Source organism: Armigeres subalbatus, chromosome 1, assembly GCF_024139115.2.
Source record: "Armigeres subalbatus isolate Guangzhou_Male chromosome 1, GZ_Asu_2, whole genome shotgun sequence".
In the NCBI taxonomy this organism is placed as follows: Eukaryota; Metazoa; Arthropoda; class Insecta; order Diptera; family Culicidae; genus Armigeres; species Armigeres subalbatus.
Window position 1 is genome coordinate 38,454,707 of NC_085139.1, and position 19,950 is coordinate 38,474,656.

The window sequence follows — 19,950 nt, forward strand, 5'->3', positions numbered from 1 at the left end:
CCGATGGATCCCCCGGTGGTTTTTCCGCTTTTGGCAATAGGACCAGGCTCTGTCTTTACCATGCTGCAGGGAAGACTCCCTCGTCCTCGTCTTTGCATGACAAGCAGGTCGAAGCAGGCTTTTTTGCTTGATCTAACCCCAGTCTTCAGAGCGGCTCCAGCAGCCATGAACGCCACCCGTCGTTCAACACGCTCCTCTTCTGTGCGTGCTCGCTGCATCCGCCTCCTTGCCCGTAGACAGGCGCGACGCAGGTTCGCAATTGCTTGAGTTCACCAGTAAGCCGGTGGCCTCCCATTCCTAGGGAGGACTTTCCTAGGCATGGTGGCATCGCATGCACGCGAAAGTACTGTTACCAGCTGCTCGCCGCCGACCGAGAGTATTGTGCTCGCGGCGGAGCACTTTTTAAACACCTTGTTGTCGAAGTACGATGTCTTCCACAAACGAGGGCTAGGCCTCGCCCCTTCTTCCGTCCGCTGAATGATGTGCCTATAGTAGATGATGTAGCGAACTGCCAGGTGGTCGCTGTGAATGTAGCCATCATCTACCCTCCAGTTTGAACTACTCGTTTGACCAGGGCTCCAGAACGTATTCTTTTCCGTGTTGGGTATCATTATCACTGCGACCAGTTTTTTGATCTATTGTGATGTATTCCCCTTTTAATATGGCTATATAACGATGCCAAGCCACTATTCAGAATGACCGTCATATGTGACTGGTAGCCTTTTCCCAATCTGGTAGTACATTTCTAATAAACTGCACCACCAGATTGGGTGTTGTTCTCCAAACTTCATAGGGTTCTTATAGCCCTTTGTTGAAGAACTTTATTATTTATAATTGCCGGGCAATGGCATAAAATGTGTTCCGAGTCTTCTTTATCCATGCCACAGAATCGACATGAATCATCTTGAAGTTTTTTCATTTGCTTCAAGTGATAATGGCTCGGACAATGACCAGTTATTACGCCCGCATATGTTCTAAGATCTTTTTTGGAAAGTTCTAAGATATTGCGGGTTACAGAAATATTTGGTATGATAAACCTTTTGGACTGCCTCGCATTTGGAGTGTGCTTCCAATTTGTTTCTACTTTTGAGGTTATCCACATTTTCAGCTCTTTTTTTAGAGCACATGCAGATAAAGCACAAAATGGTTCTGGTCCACAGAAACTGTTTGATGATCCGAGTTTTGCCAATTTATCGGCTCTCTCGTTCCCATCAATTCCACAGTGATCAGGAACCCAATATAAAGTGACTTGATTACAACAAGACAAGTTTTGAAGGGAATTTATACATTCCCAGACGTGTTTAGAAGTACATGTCGCTGACTTCAAGGCATTCAAAGCGGCTTGACTGTCCGACATAATGCAGATATTTGAATGCCTGTATTTGCGTCGCAAACACAAATTAGAGCATTCCATAATCGCTTGTATTTCAGCTTGAAACACAGTGAGCCACTTACCCATGGGTATTAAGATTGCTGGCCCTGGGCCAGCCACCCCGGCTCCTGCTTGGTTATTCAGCCTCGAACCATCTGTGTAGAAACTATTGATCCTGATCGTAGATTTGAACCGCCGTTTTCCCAAGAAGTACGCCCAGGATTTATTACCTGGAATAAACGCTCAAAGTTATACTTTTTACCCATCCAGTCTTCATTATTTATTACTAGTGGGTTTATTTTAATCATATTTAGAATACTCAGATGACCTGTAAGGTCACCTTCCAAAAGGTTCATTGATCGTTGGATCTTTGGAGCACTCTTTTCGGCTTCTAATTGGATGAATTGATGTAAAGGAAGTACAAAAAGTAAGCAATCCAACGCCTTGGATGGTGTACTTCTCATTGCACCAGTTATTGGGATAGTTGCTAATCGTTGAACTCTGTTAAGCTTTTTTTGCGCAATTTTCTCATTTGTTTTTGGCCACCATACCAATGAAGCATAGGTAATTCTGGGTCTTACAATTGCCGAGTAAATCCAGTGAAGGCCCCATTGCTTACCAAACGTTCGTTTACATATCCAAAGAGCATTTATCGCTTTGCTAATTGCTTGCTCCAGATGTGCATTCCAGTTGAGCTTCCTGTCAAGTGTAACTCCAAGATATTTAACCGTATTTGAAAGTTTCAAAAGTGTTCCTTTCATTTTTATATTTCCTAATCGAATGTTTTTCCTTCTGGTGAATGGTATAATAGTAGTTTTACATGGATTTATATTCAATCCCTCCCTATCACACCACATAGCCACAAAATTGAGTGCTATTTGCATTCTGTTTTCAATAATACTGTCATATTTTCCACGGACTATTATGACAATATCATCAGCAAAACCGATTATCTCGAAACCTTGGTTCGACAAGTATGTGAAAAGATCGTCAACAACTAATGACCACAATAGAGGTGACAGCACGCCTCCTTGAGGGCACCCTTTTACTGCTCTAATATTAATAGATGAGCATCCTAAGGTAGCTGATATTTCCCTGTTTACCAACATTGCCTTAATCCATTCGATAATGTATTTGTGGAAGCCACGCTTCGCCATAGCTTTTGCTATAGAATTGTGTGAAGTGTTGTCAAATACTCCTTCAATATCTAGGAAAGCAGCAAGTGAAATTTCTTTTGCTTCAAAAGATTTTTCAATTTTTGTAACTAAGTTATGTAATGCAGTCACTGACAATCTACCCTCCTGATAAGCAAACTGATGTTTACTTAAAGGATTCGTGATTAAATATGATGATTTTATATGCTCATCAATTATTCTTTCCATAGTTTTTAGCATTATAGACGACAAACTTATCGGTCTAAAAGATTTAGGTGATGATTTATCTTTTTTATTGGCTTTTGGAATAAAAATTACCCTTACTTGCCTCCAAACCGTTGGGATGTAACTTAGTTCCAAGCTTGTTTGGAATAGCTTAGTGAGAATAGGTGTTAAAGTCTTTTTCGCCTTCTGTAACAGAGCCGGATAGATTCCATCCATACCAGGTGACTTGAAAGGTTCGAAAGAGTCAATTGCCCATTCAACTTTTTGTTTTGTAAATATTGTATTGATCAAAGTGCTTGCACCCCTGGTTTCCGCTACCCCAGTCGTTGTTTCTGGTGTAGTTTGAATACCCGTCCTGGTTCTATTGATTCCAGTATGTACTCCAGAATGTAACGAATGTATCTTATGTGGGCCCTCCTTAGCCGTGCGGTAAGATGCGCGGCTACAAAGCAAGACCATGCTGAGGGTGGCTGGGTTCGATTCCCGGTGCTGGTCTAGGCAATTTTCGGCTTGGAAATTGTCTCGACTTCCCTGTGCATCAAAGTATCATCGTGTTGGCCTCATGATATACGAATGCAAAAATGGTAACTTGGCTTAGAAACCTCGCAGTTAATAACTGTGGAAGTGCTTAATGAACACTAAGCTGCGAGGCGGCTCTGTCCCAGTGTGGGGATGTAATGCCAATAAGAAGAAGATCCTATTTGTGTAAATGTAACCAGATATGAATCAGTTCACTATAACTTTGTCAAAGATGGAAAGTCGTGTCGTGGATTCCAAGGGCCCTTTTGAAGTCCGAAGCAAGTGAATATTTTTTTTTTATCCTGAGTAGATTACACTCACTTCTTTTTATACGCGGTTGGTTTTAACTCGATTACGACCTTTAGCGTCAATGAAACTATGAGTTAACCCTATGAAAAAATTCACAAAAAATTAATGAAAATTCAGGTGAAATTAGGTTTTTAACGAAATTTGATACGAAAAATCAAACAATTTCTATATTTTTATATACTTACTAAAATAAAACTGAACTGATTGATCAGATTCGGGAGCACACGATCCACGATGTATTGTTTCCGAAGCGGCACAAATGCTGGGGTATTGCAAACGGGAATGAGGCGATTTATCACAGACTACTACTTCTCTTATTATAACTCTATTTATCGCAAAACAGTTATTTGACTTTGAAATGTGAAATCGAAATTCCATACATAATATAAAACCAAAAAAAAATAAATTTCGTTTCGTTTCGAAAAATTTCGAATTAAATGGATCCTGATTTCGTATCGTTTCGAAGACTCGAAAGTAAATCTATATTTCGTTTCGTTTCGTTTCGAATCAACATAGACATTTTAAATTTCGTTTCGTTTCGTTTCAAGCAGGATGTCGTCCGCGTGAACAGAGACGTAGATGTTCTTTGGTAGGCCATTAACCTCAGTCCACTAGCTACTTCAGCAGTAGTGGGGTCCAAGTGCGGTTGAACGTCTTGGAAATATCCAGAGAAACTAGATCGGCGTGTTTCTCTTGGTTGAAGGCACTCTGGAGTACGTCTTCTAATCCTGCAAAGTACGAGCTGGCACCGTACCCAAGCGGGTTCCGGACAAAAAGCATGTTGGCGGACGCATGTAGCCTACGGTTTACCAACCTCTCAACGACTTTTGATACACAGGAGGTTAGCGAGATGGGCCAGTAATCGGCGGCGTCTCGGGAGGAGATACTCTTTTATGGAATCAAAATAACGTGGCTGAGGTGCCACTCGTCGGGAAAGGTTTGATTGGTCCAGGCTTGATTTTTCAGGTCGAGGAATACCAATGCTTTCCGGAACAGAAGACTTTCCGGTCTTGCAAGAGCGAAGGAAAGCTCGGCGACTGAAAAAAGTTGGTTCATTAGAGAAACTAGTAGGTCCGGCGGTAGTTCTGGAGTGTCAGGGCCCTGGTGGCTATGAGCCTCTAAAAATTGGCTGGATTCTTTTGGAACCTTGGATGATCGTACGACATTCGCAGTGTTTTTGTGACCGTTCTCCAAAGCACTTACCTTATTTTAAGAAATAATTAATATTGAGCGTCTTAGGGGAAAATGTTACAAGGCTAAAATATTTCTAACTTCCATTTACTTCCACTATATTTAATTCCACTATATTATAGTGGAAGTAAATGGAAGTTTGAAATATTTTAACCTTATTTTAAGGTCCAGGTGGAAGACTCCTGAGCGCTTGCAGTGCATTTCTCCTATCTTTGACGGCTCGACGCGTCTCATTCGAGCATCAACGGAGAGCTCTTATTCCAGGCATATTACTGGTTTAGGGATGGAAGAACCAGCAGCGTCAAGAACAACTTTGGAGAAGTCGGAGAGCGTTAGCGGGGTGTTTCTTTTGTCGTCGTTCGCGCGTCGAATGTTGCCATCGATGATTCATATTCAGCGGCATCATAACGTCATCGAGACCTCTTAGTGACGGCGGAGGGAGAGGCGTTCGCAGTGACCTGGATTGGGTGGTAGTTGCTTTTGTAGAGGTCAGGGATAACCTCCCATTTCTGCACGAAAAGAAAGGACTGGCTAGTAGTGGTCACATCATGGGTGGTGGCCGAGTGGCCATTGAACAAGGTAGAGGTACCATCACTGAGGGGAACAGTAGTGTAGTCTTGATTGGTCGGGCCAAGGTGGCGTTTGGGTCCGTAAGCGGTAGAGCTGGACAAGGTTGAGAAAAATGCTGGTAGTGGTGGGTCTTACAATCCGGACTGCAGTATCCGAGGAGCCTGTAATGCTGTATTTGTTGGGAGTTATGAGCCGAGTTGGTCTTCGGGGTGCTCGAAAACAGTTTGTTGGATTTGGTTGTACTGCAGACTACTGTTCGGAGGCTTCATCACACATCATCCGTCGGGGAGAAACGTCCCGAGATCGCCAAACTGAATTCGCTTGCTTTCTTCGGAGTCCTCCGGAGAAACAGCGGGTGGCGCTGGCGATACCTGGCGCATGCTAAATAATTTGTAGGGGAATAATGCATCCCTCTTTCGTCTTTTTTTTTATGAGTCTTTATTTGAGTGCTTTATTAAAATTTGAATCAAGTCCATCACTGACCTCTTTTGTCTATCTCCCAGCGCCAGAACGTATTCCCCAGTTTCGGCATGGGAAAGACGTTCGCACTTTGGGGCGACTACCGAGGGATCTGGACAGGCTCTTCTTGCATGACATTTCTTCGTCCACTGGATGCCGAGGTGGACCCGTTTCATTCCGGTGGGATCAAGACGTCCGGCGCCACGACTATCCAGGGCATCATAGGAGTTTTGTTCGTCTTATGCCATCAACGAACGCCAAAGTCCGTACAAAGGTTTCGGTTGGGGTATAACTTCCGATCCCAAGGTCTCCGGCTGCCCGAATCGAGTGACGACACATGAATTGCAGTAGTAAGGTTTGTTTTAGCACGTTGGAAGCGGCAGCAGGATTAGAATTTGGTGGAAGGAGGGTTGATAGTACGCTGGGTTTTTGGGTAATTCTTGGCGTTTTTGGGATCAGATTACGTGTTGCGACGGATGCAGAGGAGCTGGAAAGAGACTTAGATGGTTGAGCAGCGGTTGAAGCGAAATCAGATTGGGTATTGTCGTGACACTGGGAAGAGGCAAATCGGCTGTTATTTTGCCTTTACAACAGATTTTTCTCAATCCTCGAAGTCTGTACTTCGATTCTGAGGGACTTCTTCTCATTTATTATTTGTGTACTAGTCTTCGATTTAAAAGTCGTACAGACAGATATCATTACTAACTAATCTTATTTCTAAACATACATTTTGACAAATTAAAAGAGACTTCACTTCGTTGAAACGTCGACAACAGACATCTAACGGATTATTCTGTCCAAATAGAGTGCGATGCATATGCAAACGAAGAAAATCGGTTTGGCGAGTCGTTCCGGCGGGGACGTTCCATCGATACGTACATATGCGCTGCGCTCAGTAAGGTAGGACAGGATCCTGCAGGTCAACCAACTAGGAAAACCCATTCTATGTAGTTTCTTCACTGCCAAAGAATGCGGTACTCTGTCGAATGCTTTTGTGAAATCGATGTAGATAGCATCAACTTGTTTTCGCTTTTCAATTGCGTTGACTAGCGAGGAAACATAAACCATCAGGTTGGTAGAGGTCGAACGTTTTTTAACAAAACCATGCTGAAATTCCGATATGATGTGATGCACATGCGGATAAAGCAAATCGTGGATGAGGCTTTCAAAAATTTTCGGCAGGCAGCTCAGTATGGAAATACCTCGGTAGTTTTCCACGTTGTTAATATTCCCAGCTTTGTAGATGGGAATGATGGCAGCGACTTTCCAGGCACTTGGAAAAACACCTTCTGCGATGGAACGGTTGAAAAGTATGTTTGCGGGAACGGAAATTGAAGTGGCACAGTTCTTTACTAAAACGGTGATAGGCGGTCGGGTCCCGCACCTTTGGAAGCAAAAATTCCTGGAAGCTTGAATTGCACATCGACCTTTATTTTCTGGACTTCGTTCGGTAGGTGGGGCAGCCACGACTAAAGATGCAGTGCTGTTCGCTGTTGCATTTGCTGCAGAATCTCGGAAGATTGCACTTCCTATCTTCTGCGATCGGGTGATTACCCGAGCAATTCCCACAGACGCTGTTAGTTGCCTTACGGCGGGCTTTGGTGTGGCCAAAAGACCAACCAAGAAGTAGATGTTTTCCGGTCTTGAGGTCCCGCGAATGGTGAGTACCCGCAGAGGTACCTTCTTTTAGATACGATGTACCTCGTCAACACCTTGCTCGTCCAGCTCTTCACGCAATTCTTCAGTGTCATAGTCGACAAAACCCCGACAAAAAACAATGCATTTGACCCGGTTGTGAACCGGATGGGGAATGATCTGAACCGCAGAACCATCGTTTAACTTTTCATCTTCAACAGCTTTTCGAAGTGTCTTTGGATTCTCACCTTGAGGGCGTAGGTCCTGCCTCCAGCTTCTGGGGATGCTTAGTCAATATTTCCGCCAAGGAAACGGTGTACGGACTTCTTGATCATAAAGGGAGCTACTGGGAGGAATTTCCCATCATCTAACTCTTATGTATTCCAATTAATGGCAACCAACTGAAAAATGGCTTCACACAATATTACGCATACACCGCGGAGGCTTCCGATCCTCTTGAAAGGAGGCTTCCGAGCCTCTTGAAAGGAGGCTTCCGAGCCTCTTGAAAGGAGGCTTCCGAGCCTCTTGAAAGGAGGCTTCCGAGCCTCTTGAAAGGAGGCTTCCGGGCCTCTTGAAAGAGGGCTTCTGAGCCTCTTGAAAGGAGGCTGAGGCCTCTTGAAAGGAGGCTTCCGAGCCTCTTGAAAGGAGGCTTCGAGGCCTCTTGAAAGGAGGCTTCTGAGCCTCTTGAAGGAGGCTTGAGGCCTCTTGAAAGGAGGCTCTGAGGCCTCTTGAAAGGAGGCTGGGCCTCTTGAAAGGAGGCTTGAGGCCTCTTGAAAGGAGGCTTCTGAGGCCTCTTGAAAGGAGGCTTCAGAGCCTCTTGAAAGGAGGCCTGAGCCTCTTGAAAGGAGGCTTGATCCTCTTGAAAGGAGGCTTCTGAGCCTCTTGAAAGGAGGCTTGAGCCTCTTGAAAGGAGGCTTCGAGCCTCTCTTGAAAGGAGGCTTGAGGCCCTCTTGAAAGGAGGCTGAGGCCTCTTGAAAGGAGGCTTCTGAGCCTCTTGAAAGGAGGCCTGAGCCTCTTGAAAGGAGGCTTCAGAGCCTCTTGAAAGGAGGCTTCTGAGCCTCTTGAAAGGAGGCTTCAGAGCCTCTTGAAAGGAGGCTTCCTGAGGCCTCTTGAAAGGAGGCTTCCAGGCCTCTTGAAAGGAGGCTCTGAGCCTCTTGAAAGGAGGCTTGAGGCCTCTTGAAAGGAGGCTTCCTGAGCCTCTTGAAAGGAGGCTTCTGAGGCCTCTTGAAAGGAGGCTTCCAGGCCTCTTGAAAGGAGGCTCTGAGCCTCTTGAAAGGAGGCTTCCAGGCCTCTTGAAAGGATGCTTCTGAGCCTCTTGAAAGGAGGCTTCCAGGCCTCTTGAAAGGAGGCTTGAGCCTCTCTTGAAAGGAGGCTCGAGCCTCTTGAAAGGAGGCTTCTGAGCCTCTTGAAAGGGAGGCTCTGAGCCTCTTGAAAGGAGGCTTCTGAGCCTCTTGAAAGGAGGCTTCTGAGCCTCTTGAAGGGAGGCTTCCAGGCCTCTTGAAAGGGAGGCTCTGAGGCCTCTTGAAAGGAGGCCTGAGCCCTCTTGAAAGGAGGCTTCCGGAGCCTCTTGAAAGGAGGCTTCTGAGCCTCTTGAAGGGAGGCTTCCGGGCCTCTTGAAAGGAGGCTTCTGAGCCTCTTGAAAGGAGGCTTCCTGAGGCCTCTTGAAGGGAGGCTTCTGAGGCCTCTTGAAAGGAGGCTTCTGAGCCTCTTGAAAGGAGGCTTCTGAGCCTCTTGAAAGGAGGCTTGAGGCCTCTTGAAAGGAGGCTTCCAGGCCTCTTGAAAGGAGGCTTCTGAGCCTCTTGGAAAGGAGGCTTCTGAGCCTCTTGAAGGAGGCTTCTGAGGCCTCTTGAAAGGAGGCTGAGCCTCTTGAAAGGAGGCTTGAGCCTCTTGAAGGGAGGCTTGAGCCTCTTGAAAGGAGGCTTCCAGGCCTCTTGAAGGAGGCCTGAGCCTCTTGAAAGGAGGCTTCTGAGCCTCTTGAAAGGAGGCTTCTGAGCCTCTTGAAAGGAGGCTTCCGGGCCTCTTGAAAGGAGGCTTGAGGCCTCTTGAAAGGAGGCTGAGGCCTCTTGAAAGGGAGGCTCTGAGCCTCTTGAAGGAGGCTGAGCCTCTTGAAAGGAGGGCTGGGCCTCTTGAAAGGGGAGGCTTCCAGGCCTCTTGAAAGGAGGCTTCCGGAGCCTCTTGAAAGGAGGCTCTGAGCCTCTTGAAAGGAGGCTTCTGAGCCTCTTGAAAGGAGGCTTGAGCCTCTTGAAAGGAGGCTTCTGAGCCTCTTGAAAGGAGGCTTGAGCCTCTTGAAAGGAGGCTTCCGGAGCCTCTTGAAAGGAGGCTGGGGCCTCTTGAAAGGAGGCTTCTGAGCCTCTTGAAAGGAGGCTTCTGAGCCTCTTGAAAGGAGGCTTCCAGGCCTCTTGAAAGGAGGCTCTGAGGCCTCTTGAAAGGAGGCTTCTGAGCCTCTTGAAGGAGGCTTCCAGGCCTCTTGAAAGGAGGCTTCTGAGCCTCTTGAAAGGAGGCTCTGAGGCCTCTTGAAAGGAGGCCTGAGGCCTCTTGAAAGGAGGCTCTGAGGCCTCTTGAAAGGAGGCTTCCTGAGGCCTCTTGAAAGGAGGCTCTGAGCCCTCTTGAAAGGGAGGCTTCCAGCCTCTTGAAAGGAGGCTTCTGTTCTGAGCCTCTTGAAAGGAGGCCTGAGCCTCTTGAAAGGAGGCTTCCAGGCCCTCTTGAAAGGAGGCTTCTGAGCCTCTTGAAAGGAGGCTTCTGAGCCTCTTGAAGGAGGGCTGAGCCTCTTGAAAGGAGGCTTCTGAGGCCTCTTGAAAGGAGGCTCTGAGCCTCTTGAAAGGAGGCCTGAGCCTCTTGAAAGGAGGCTCTGAGCCTCTTGAAAGGAGGCTTCTGAGCCTCTTGAAAGGAGGCTTCCTGAGCCTCTTGAAGGAGGCTTGAGCCTCTTGAAAGGAGGCTTCTGAGGCCTCTTGAAAGGAGGCCTGAGCCTCTTGAAAGGAGGCTTCTGAGCCTCTTGAAAGGAGGCCTGAGCCTCTTGAAAGGAGGCTTCTGAGCCTCTTGAAAGGAGGCTTCTGAGCCTCTTGAAAGGAGGCTTCTGAGCCTCTCTTGAAAGGAGGCCTGAGCCTCTTGAAAGGAGGCTTCCAGGCCCTCTTGAAAGGAGGCTTCTGAGCCTCTTGAAAGGAGGCCTGAGCCTCTTGAAAGGAGGCTTCTGAGCCTCTTGAAAGGGAGGCCTGAGCCTCTTGAAAGGAGGCTTTGAGCCTCTTGAAAGGAGGCTTCTGAGCCTCTTGAAAGGAGGCTTCTGAGCCTCTTGAAAGGGAGGCTGAGCCTCTTGAAAGGAGGCTGGAGCCTCTTGAAAGGAGGCTTCCGAGCCTCTTTGAAAGGAGGCTTCCGAGCCCTTGAAAGGAGGCTTCCGAGCCTCTTGAAAGGAGGCTTCCGAGCCTCTTGAAAGGAGGCTTCCGAGCCTCTTGAAAGGAGGCTTCCGAGCCTCTTGAAAGGAGGCTTCCGAGCTTCTTAAAAGAAGGCCAATTTTTTGGAATAGTTTTTGTGATGAGGCAGTGGTAAAAACGGTCCACGTCGTCGAATAGTAAAGCCCGCCAACTGATCCTAACTGACAACAAGAACGTGTACAGCGCCGTCATTGATAATACTACTACGCGCTTTAAGGTAACAAAGATTCACATATTGTAAAATTTAAAAAAAATATGTTGCTCCAGAAAATTGAATTACCTATAAGTTATTTTTGTATTGTACAATAAAAGTAATGGTTTTGTATGACGAAATGACTCTTCAGGAGCACATTGCAACCACCAATTCTTTGGCCATAGTGTTCCCTTTCATGCTCTCAAATCTCACGAAATGAAAAAAAGAAAGCATTTCCACAGATAACACTCCTCCAATTGCTTTTGTGGCTCAATCCAAAGCCTCGTCACGCTTCAGCCGGAGCTGAATTTTTGATTGAGCTGCTCATCCTCGCAAATATCTTTTCCCATTCCTCGGAAACAAAAGGTCCCCCGGCTGACGAAGTCTGCACACGTTCTCAGATAACCGCACCGCCGAAATGCTTGATAAGCAAACCACTCAAACCCAAGCACGCACCGCCGATGATGGAACGGCGGTGGTACGACGCGCAGTGGTCGATTTTTGAATAACGTTCGGATGAAAATTCACAAAGTTTATTTCACACACTGACGATAGTGGCATGTTCAACCGATTTTGAGGAATAAAGAAACAAGTTTCAAACCGGTGGGCTTAGGCCACTGTGCACCGCACCGCTTCAAAAGTATCCTGCTCTTAATTCCAAATGATAAAACGATGCGACTCGGGCACAAAAGCTGTCGAAAAGTTTTTGCATAGGATCACGCTGGAGGACAGCCTTCTAAAACAATGAAAAAAAACAAGCAAAATAGAAAAGAATCGACATTGTCACGTTCGGCGGAGGCTGTCGTCGTTGCGCCGGCGGTGTGATGGGCTCGAGCGCGCGATGTGGGTGCGCCCGAACGCACTATGATGTGACATGAGGAGAAATTAAATTTCCGCCGAACTCGAAAAGTGACACAAATCCCACAGCGGACTCGACTTTTCTGCTTCTGCTATTGATGCTACGCGAGTGGTGAACGGAAGCGGGCATAATGCAAGGGAAATGGAAGTGCCTTGGTGGGTGCAAAGTTGCCGTTCAGACTCTAGGCAGCCGGGGTTTGCGTGTGACGATGCTCGTTAAGTTTTAATTCATCATAGAGGAAAGAAAGCTTTTTTTTTTCCTGGAAGTTCATGAAAGGAAGGGTATCAGTATTAAAGTGACGGTTGAATGGTATTTGAATATTATTATAAGTAGCAACAAGAGCTACTGGTTTATTTTAGATTTATGTTATTGCATAGTTATTGCTTCTGGCTTATACTCAGAAGTCGGTGACTACAACGTATTAACGACGAAGCAACAGGCCCAAAACATCGTTGGATCACTCAGTTAACACAAAATCGCTTGCAAAATCGTATATGACGCAACGTAAAATCACAGACAAACAGACAAAACACTTGCCAAATTTTCATCGTTCACTGATTTACTGGTCAATTCAAATAATCATTAGTTGGCCAATCGATCACTCGTGGCGCGTGTATCGGATTTGCTCTAGTTTGACGTTTGTTCACTACCGCCATCTGGTTCGTGATTTGCCCAACTAACTGGATTCAACAGATGTCGTTAGTGTTTGAACGACGATGAATTTGATGAGTTAATGTACAATGTGTTATGTCTGTTTGTCTGTGGTAAAATGCCAAAGTGGAGGCGATATACGTACATAATGTATGGGTAAGTACCTATATTGCCTCCATTTTAGCATCTTATACGGCATCATATACGATCTTGTGTTAACTGAGTGATCCAACGATGTTTTGGGCCTGTTGCTTCGTCGTTAATACGTTGTAGATTGGTATCAATTACACAATAACGAAACATAAGATTGACACATTGATGCAATAGGTGACCAAGTTCAAGTCATCCTACTTCTGCTGTGAAACTTTTCCAGCTCAAACACTTGGTGCGTAGAGAGTTGAGCTCGACTCCCCGAGGAAATTAGTGCGAGGATTTTTATAATATATTTCTCTGAGTTTGTGCGCATATGTGATGGCATCAGCTGCTCACGGCGGAAAACGTATTACCTCGTAGGGAGAGGTATGAACATATCAAGCCGAGTGGGATGTCGTCGTCGAATTCGCTGAAGTGTGAAATAGGTCACTGGCTGAATTCTGAAGGAAGTATAACGATGAGGCAGACGCTATGCCGTGGTGCCGTTGGTTTCGCAAAATATTGGGGTGAAAATTAGACACTTGGGGGTTGATTCATTTGGCGGATTTCTTTCTTTGACGCCAGTGATGTCAGCGAGCTGATTAAGTGCATAGAGGTACCATGACACATCAAACGGCTCTACTTTTGATTTAGTATACTCTAGAGTCAGGGACAGGTTTCAACAAAAGATATTTTCCGAAAGTGAGATTCAAAAGTTTTGACGTCATGATAAAAGTTAAAGTAAGTAATGTGGCTTTAACTTAAATGGGAATGATAAATGCAAAACCTAGTAGAATTCATTAAAATGACTAAAAAATGAATATTACCAAGAGTGGTTGGGAAATTTTTGTATCTTTAGAATGGTTTATTTCTTCACTTGACTTTTCAATGTTTAAATTTTTTATCGAAAATGCATAATAATAAATTTTATGTTGAAATTTTCAGTTTGAATAACAAAAATTTGCTAGATCGTATTTTTTGATGATTTAATTTGTTATACGTTTTTTTAAATTTCATTGTGGACCGTTTATTTTGCTGCCAATTCCGAATTGTACAGCCTTTACCATTCTAAACAGCGGTTGTTCCAGCATCAAATCCAAAGCCCACAAAAATTATGCATTATCCTTAATTGGAATTCAATGCGACCGCGTTTTGCACTCAAACGAATTCACAAAGGGCCACCACCGCTACCGCACCGTCCCTTACATGTTTGCATGTTGTGTATGAGCCCCGGACGTAATTGGCTTTCTCCATTATGATTTATTCAATTTCCAGAGCAAATAATCTATTCCCCAGCAGCAACAGCCGACGGCATATTGGCGGTAACGGCGGTGGCGGTGGTTGATTTACAGAGCTCGGAACGCGGAACGTCATGGAAACCAAATCCAGGAGCTGATCCATTTTTTTTTCGTATTCGTGAATGTTCCAGTGGGGCGACCAAACCTGATTTAAGAGTGACGGGAAGTTTGGCAAAATAAAGGGGAGGGGGTTGAAAACCGAGCACATGATAAAACATCATTTTCTAGCGGTACCAAAATAACTATTCTTCTTCTCTATTGGTACAGTAATCATTCACTGACTGGGCCAAAACATCAGCTTAGTTAACGAATGCTGCTTTTTAACTGGACTGGCGAGGGAATTCGATATGCATTGTTGTGATCAGGGTTTTTTATAAGCAAGGGAAAATATACAATATTTTGGTTCCCCTCGCAGTCGAGGTTTTGTTTTGTTTTTGACGGATGACTGCTTTTTAACTGGGCTTTGGCCCAGTTTGGAAACACTCAGTTGAAAATCAGTCCGATTAAAGACCGCCCAGTTAGCAATTTGTTGCTGTATTACATGCCCCACTGTTCTCGCAGCTTATTGTTAATTAATAACTTTACCACAATCAACTGCAATTCAAATTCTTAGGGGCCCAAACACGCTCTGACATGTTGAACCAATTTGACTCCGTACCCCAGAAAATTGGATTCGGTCTGACTTTACTCTGACCGAACTGAATTTCCTGGGAGCGGAATCAAAGTTGTACAACAAGTCGAAGCGTGTATGGGGCCACTTTTTTTCGAGCCATCGAGCGTTTTGTGTATTAACAGTTTTTCAATGCATTGTACTCCAATTTGAAATTAATTATAAGATGGTAAATCTGGAATTCTTGCTACATGATCGTAACCAGCCGGAGAACAGGTCTCTAGCCTTGAATAGTATTGAATAGTAAATAAAATCGTTGATCGGTTGATGCAACTGCTCGACCTAGATCACATCCTTGTCTAGCAGCTTTACTGTTTTTATATTCATTTAAGACCTTCTTAACCTCATACAGTTTTTAACAAGCTTGTCTGAGTTCAAGACCGAATGTAAGTTCCAGTCCAATTTTATGACCAAGTTCAAGTTGAAGTCCAAGTCCAATTCCGAATACAAGCCCAAGTCCAAGTCTGAGCTCAAGTCCAAATTTGAGTCCATATCCGAGACTAAGTTCGAGTTCGAGTGCGAGTCCAAATTCAAGTCAGTGTCGAAGTCAGAGTTCAAATCTGAGGCCAAGCCAAACCCCAAGCTTTACTCCAAATCGTCAAATATTCATTTTTCTAAGGGGCGATTCAAATATGACGTCCACTATTTTTGGGATTTCTAGACCCCCTCCCCCCCTCTGTCACCCTTTTTTGTATACCTGGTACATGTACTGTCACAAAATCTTAGATCCCCTCCCCCCTAAAACCTGTGACATCATTTTTGAACGACCCCTAACGGTTCCAAAAATGCGAGTATTTCTGAAACGTCATACTAAGAAAAACTGCGAATCAAATGTTTTACACTCCACCCTCTTCTTGCGGCAGTTTTTTATACGTCACTTCGTTTCTTATACGTCACTTCGGTCTCCTTTTTACGGCACGTGACGTAAAACCCCAGGTCATACAAGAATTCCCTGGAGTAATGGTCTTAAGGTCTAACCGCGTAACCGAAGGGCTGCTATTTCTTTTTAAAAATGGTTCATGCCCTATATGATCTATTAAACTAAACTCAATAAGCCTTAAGCAGTCGTTTCTTTTCAGGTTATCCAAAAATATAATAGACTCCTCAGCCGTGGTTTCATCCCAAATATGTCCTCCAAGTATTTGCCTTTCACTTGCGTCTCAAATGTAGGCAAAAGAGTTGTTCTAAGATCTCAAATTATCCTGGAGTTTGAATCAAATGGTCTACCGAATCAACTAAGGCTTATGTGAAGTCCTCAGCCACGGTGTCAACCCAGTTATGTCCTCCGAGTATTTGTATTTCACTTGCGTCTCAAATCCAGACATATGAGATGTCGTAAGATCTCCAAATCGTCCTGGAGTTTGAATCAAATGGTCTGCCGAATCAACCAAGGCTTCCATGATGTCCCCAGCCGCGGTAACAACCCAATTATTTCCTCCGAATATTTGTCGTTCACTCGCGTCTTAAATGTAGACATATGAGCTGTTCTAAGATCTTCAAATTTCTCTGGATTTTGAATCAAATGGTCTGCCGAATCAACCAAGGCTTTCATGATGTCCCCGGCCACGGTATCAACCAAATTATGCCCTCCGAGTATTTGTCGTTCATTTACGTCTCAAGTCCAGGCATATTAGATGTTGTAAGATCTCCAAATTGTTCTGGAGTTTGAGTCAAATGGTCTACCGGATCAACCAAGTCTTCCATGATGTCTCCAGCCACGGTAACCACCCAATTATGTCCTCCGAGTATTTTTCTCTTCACTTTCACATTTGATTCAAACTGCAGGACAATTTGGAGATCTAACAATATCTTATATGTCTTGTTTTAAGACGCAAGTGAACGACAAATACTCGGAGGGTATAATTTGGTTGATACCGCGGCTTGGGACATCATGAAGGCTTTGGTTGATTCGATAGACCATTTGATTCAAACTCCAGGACAATTTGGAGCCCTTAAAACATTTCATATACCTGGACTTGAGACGCAAGTGGAAGACAAATACTCGAAGGGCATGATTTTGATGATACCGCGGCTGAGGACATCGTGGAAGCCTTGGTTGATTCATTAGACCATATGTCTTGTTTCGAGACGCAAGTGAAAGACAAATACTCGGAGAATATAATTGAGTTGATTCCGCGGCTTAAGACATCATGTAAGCTTTGGTTGATTCGATAGACCATTTGACTCAAACTCCAGGACAATTTGAAGATCTTATAACATCTCATATGGCTATATATGGGACTTAAGTGGGAGGATAATACTCAGAAGACAAAATTGGATTAACACCGCGGCTGGGGACTTCGTGAAAGCCTTGTTTGATTCGGTAGACCATTTGATTTAAACTCCAAGACAATTTGGAGGTCTTAAAACATCTCATATACCTGGACTTGAGACGCAAGTGTAAGACAAATATTTGGAGGGTACGAGTTGACACTGGGGATATCGCGGCGGCCTTGGTTGATTCGGTAGACCCTTTGTATCAAACTCCAGGATAATTTGTAGATCTTATAACATCTCATATGACTGAATTTGGGGATATCTTACAATACCTTATGTAAGGCGCAAGTGAATGTATTTAAAAGCATCCAGCGATCAATATATTAAGTGAAATACTAGAAATTTTAGCAAAAATTCTTTCTACGTCACATTCGGTTTACGTCCCCCCAGAGAGTGACGTAAAAAGAGGGTTGAGTGTACTAGTAATACACTGCACAAAGTGCATAAAGATCCTTCGGGTCATCATCAGTGCGGCCTCCCAGAGGCCACCGAATTTAAGAGTTTAAGGAGCAATCAGATGCCACTAAAGTCGAGTCAAGTACAAGACACTGAAGACGACCTTACTGTTGAGGTCGAAATACGTATCTGTCAAGGTACAAAAAAGTGGTGGAATTAAATGGGATGATACAAACTCACACAGCAAATAATTTTGAAAACTCAACGACGTGTAAAATTGCAGCTAGTCCCAACAAACGAATTAACACTCAAAATTCAATTAAATTTGATTGAATTTTACAAGCAAGCACGGTTTAAATTTATTTCAATTTAAAAGAATAGTAAGATCGATTGAATGTTACGTCTATTTGCATGCTCCAAATATGTGCAGGAAAATACATTTAAAATCACAACATATTTTTATCTGTGCATCTTATGGCAAGTGAAGACATTCCTCTAAAAAGCTCAAAATATTTTTTTTAATAATTATGCCTTCTAAATGTCATGGGCTGTTCTTTTGGTCATTTTATGCCAAACGTCCATTATGCCTAACGTACTTATGCCTAACGTCTTTATGCCTAACGGAGTATACCCGCTTTAATGACCAATCAAATAAGTTTCATAAAATCCAATAATAACGCTCTTCTGGGGGTTATTATGGAAAACGAACAATGAAACTGCGATTGCATTACTAAATTTTTACGATAAGTGTTCGATTAGCGATGCGATTCTCAACGTGAAGTTCATGAAACGTGAGAGCTACGAGTCGCTCAATAACGTGGTCAGTGAATTCGAGAAGAATCTCCAAATGCTATACAAGATTGGAGAAAACACTGCTGGCTGGAGTACTATGCTGGTCCATATGGTTTGCGCACGACTCGATCCTGTTACGCTGCGACTCTGGGAGACAAATCACAACTCGAGAAAAAGTTCCACAGTATGTCAACCTGATTACCTTCTGGAAGAATCATTGCGCAGTCCTGCAATCAGTTAGACAATCCAGCAGGCCCGTTCAACTAGAGGCAGAAAGCCGATATTGGTAGTGAGCCATCCATCCACTACCGGGCGATACTGCCTTTGCTTTGGGGTCCTGCCGCCTATGTAAAAAAAACGACTCAACATGCTGCTTCATCCGTCGAACTATCATCAAATCCAGCAGTTAGCATAACCGAGACCACAAAACCAAAACCAAAACACAGCACGCTACACACTCCATGCTGCACCACCCACAAATTGTCAATACACCGTCGCAAAGCACAAACTCACTCCCAGCTACATACCCACCACACAATAATCAGAACACAGTAGCACTACACTCCCTCGCACAATCATCCAAACGTCAAGTCTTGTTATCATCCGCCATTGTAGGAGTCAAGGATCGTTTTGGCAACTATAAGCTTGCACGAGCATTGCTTGACTCATGCTCTCAATATTGCTTTGTAATCGAAAGTTTTTGTCGATTTCTGGGCTATACACGGCATTGGAGACTCTGCAGGCATTTCGAAAAAGACATCCAATTCAACGAGCTGCCCAAACTCACGATTACTCTGCCGGCTGATAGCATCGACATTGGCCAATGGAACATTCCGGAGCGTATTGAATTGACGGATCCGCATTTCCATGAAAACGGCCAGATCGACATGCTGAGTGGTGCTGAAATTTTCTGAATTTGCTCAGAGAGGGGCGACTGAAGGCGTGTGAAGGTGGAACGACTCTACAGAATACTGTTTTTGGTTGGATCGTGACCGGTCAAATTCCCGAATGGTAGCTTCCTAGTCCGCAAGCAGCAGTTTATCTTGGTTCTCTATCGGTGTTGAACGACCAGCTCACCAGGTTGTGGGAATTAGAAACGTGCCATAGGTACCAAGAATACTCACTCAGTCGAAGAGATTATCAGGGTGGCCACTCACCCGGGAATCCGGGAAAACCGGGAAAAACCCGGGAATTTGAAATCACCGGGAAAAACCGGGAATTTGATGAAGTCGCAGGCATTTTTTTTTCAATTTTTTTAAATTTATAATCCTAAAGTACCTATATGTTAATTTTATAATATAGCTGATCTGATTATAACTTTAAAAAACTTGAATTCTTGAATTCAAGGCTGTATATTTGAAATGAATTATGAGAAAAAAGCATCTACAAACCAGGACAGATTTGCGATTTGGGCGTAACTTATTTTGTAAACAAACCTTGAAAGACAAACAATGTTGTCCTACATTTTGTGCAAAAAGTTCTGCTCTTTGATTTTACACCATCTAAACGATTATATATTCTTAATTCATTCAGTGCAATTAATAGAGGGATATTTGAATTTTAATATTCAAGGTCATACCAATCTGTCAAATAGAAGCACGCCAGAGCCGCAGGAGCGCTGGAGTATTTTTACTCTAAAGCGAGCATTTTCTGAGAAATTAAAGATATGTAGGGAAAACGTTTGCATTCTACAGGATCGAATCGCAAATCAGTCCCGAAACAATGCTTTGATTAAGTAAATATTGATTTGATTAAATGTTTAGAAGTATAATTCCACACGAATTCCTTTAATTATGTACTTTCTTATAAGTTTTCACCAACAT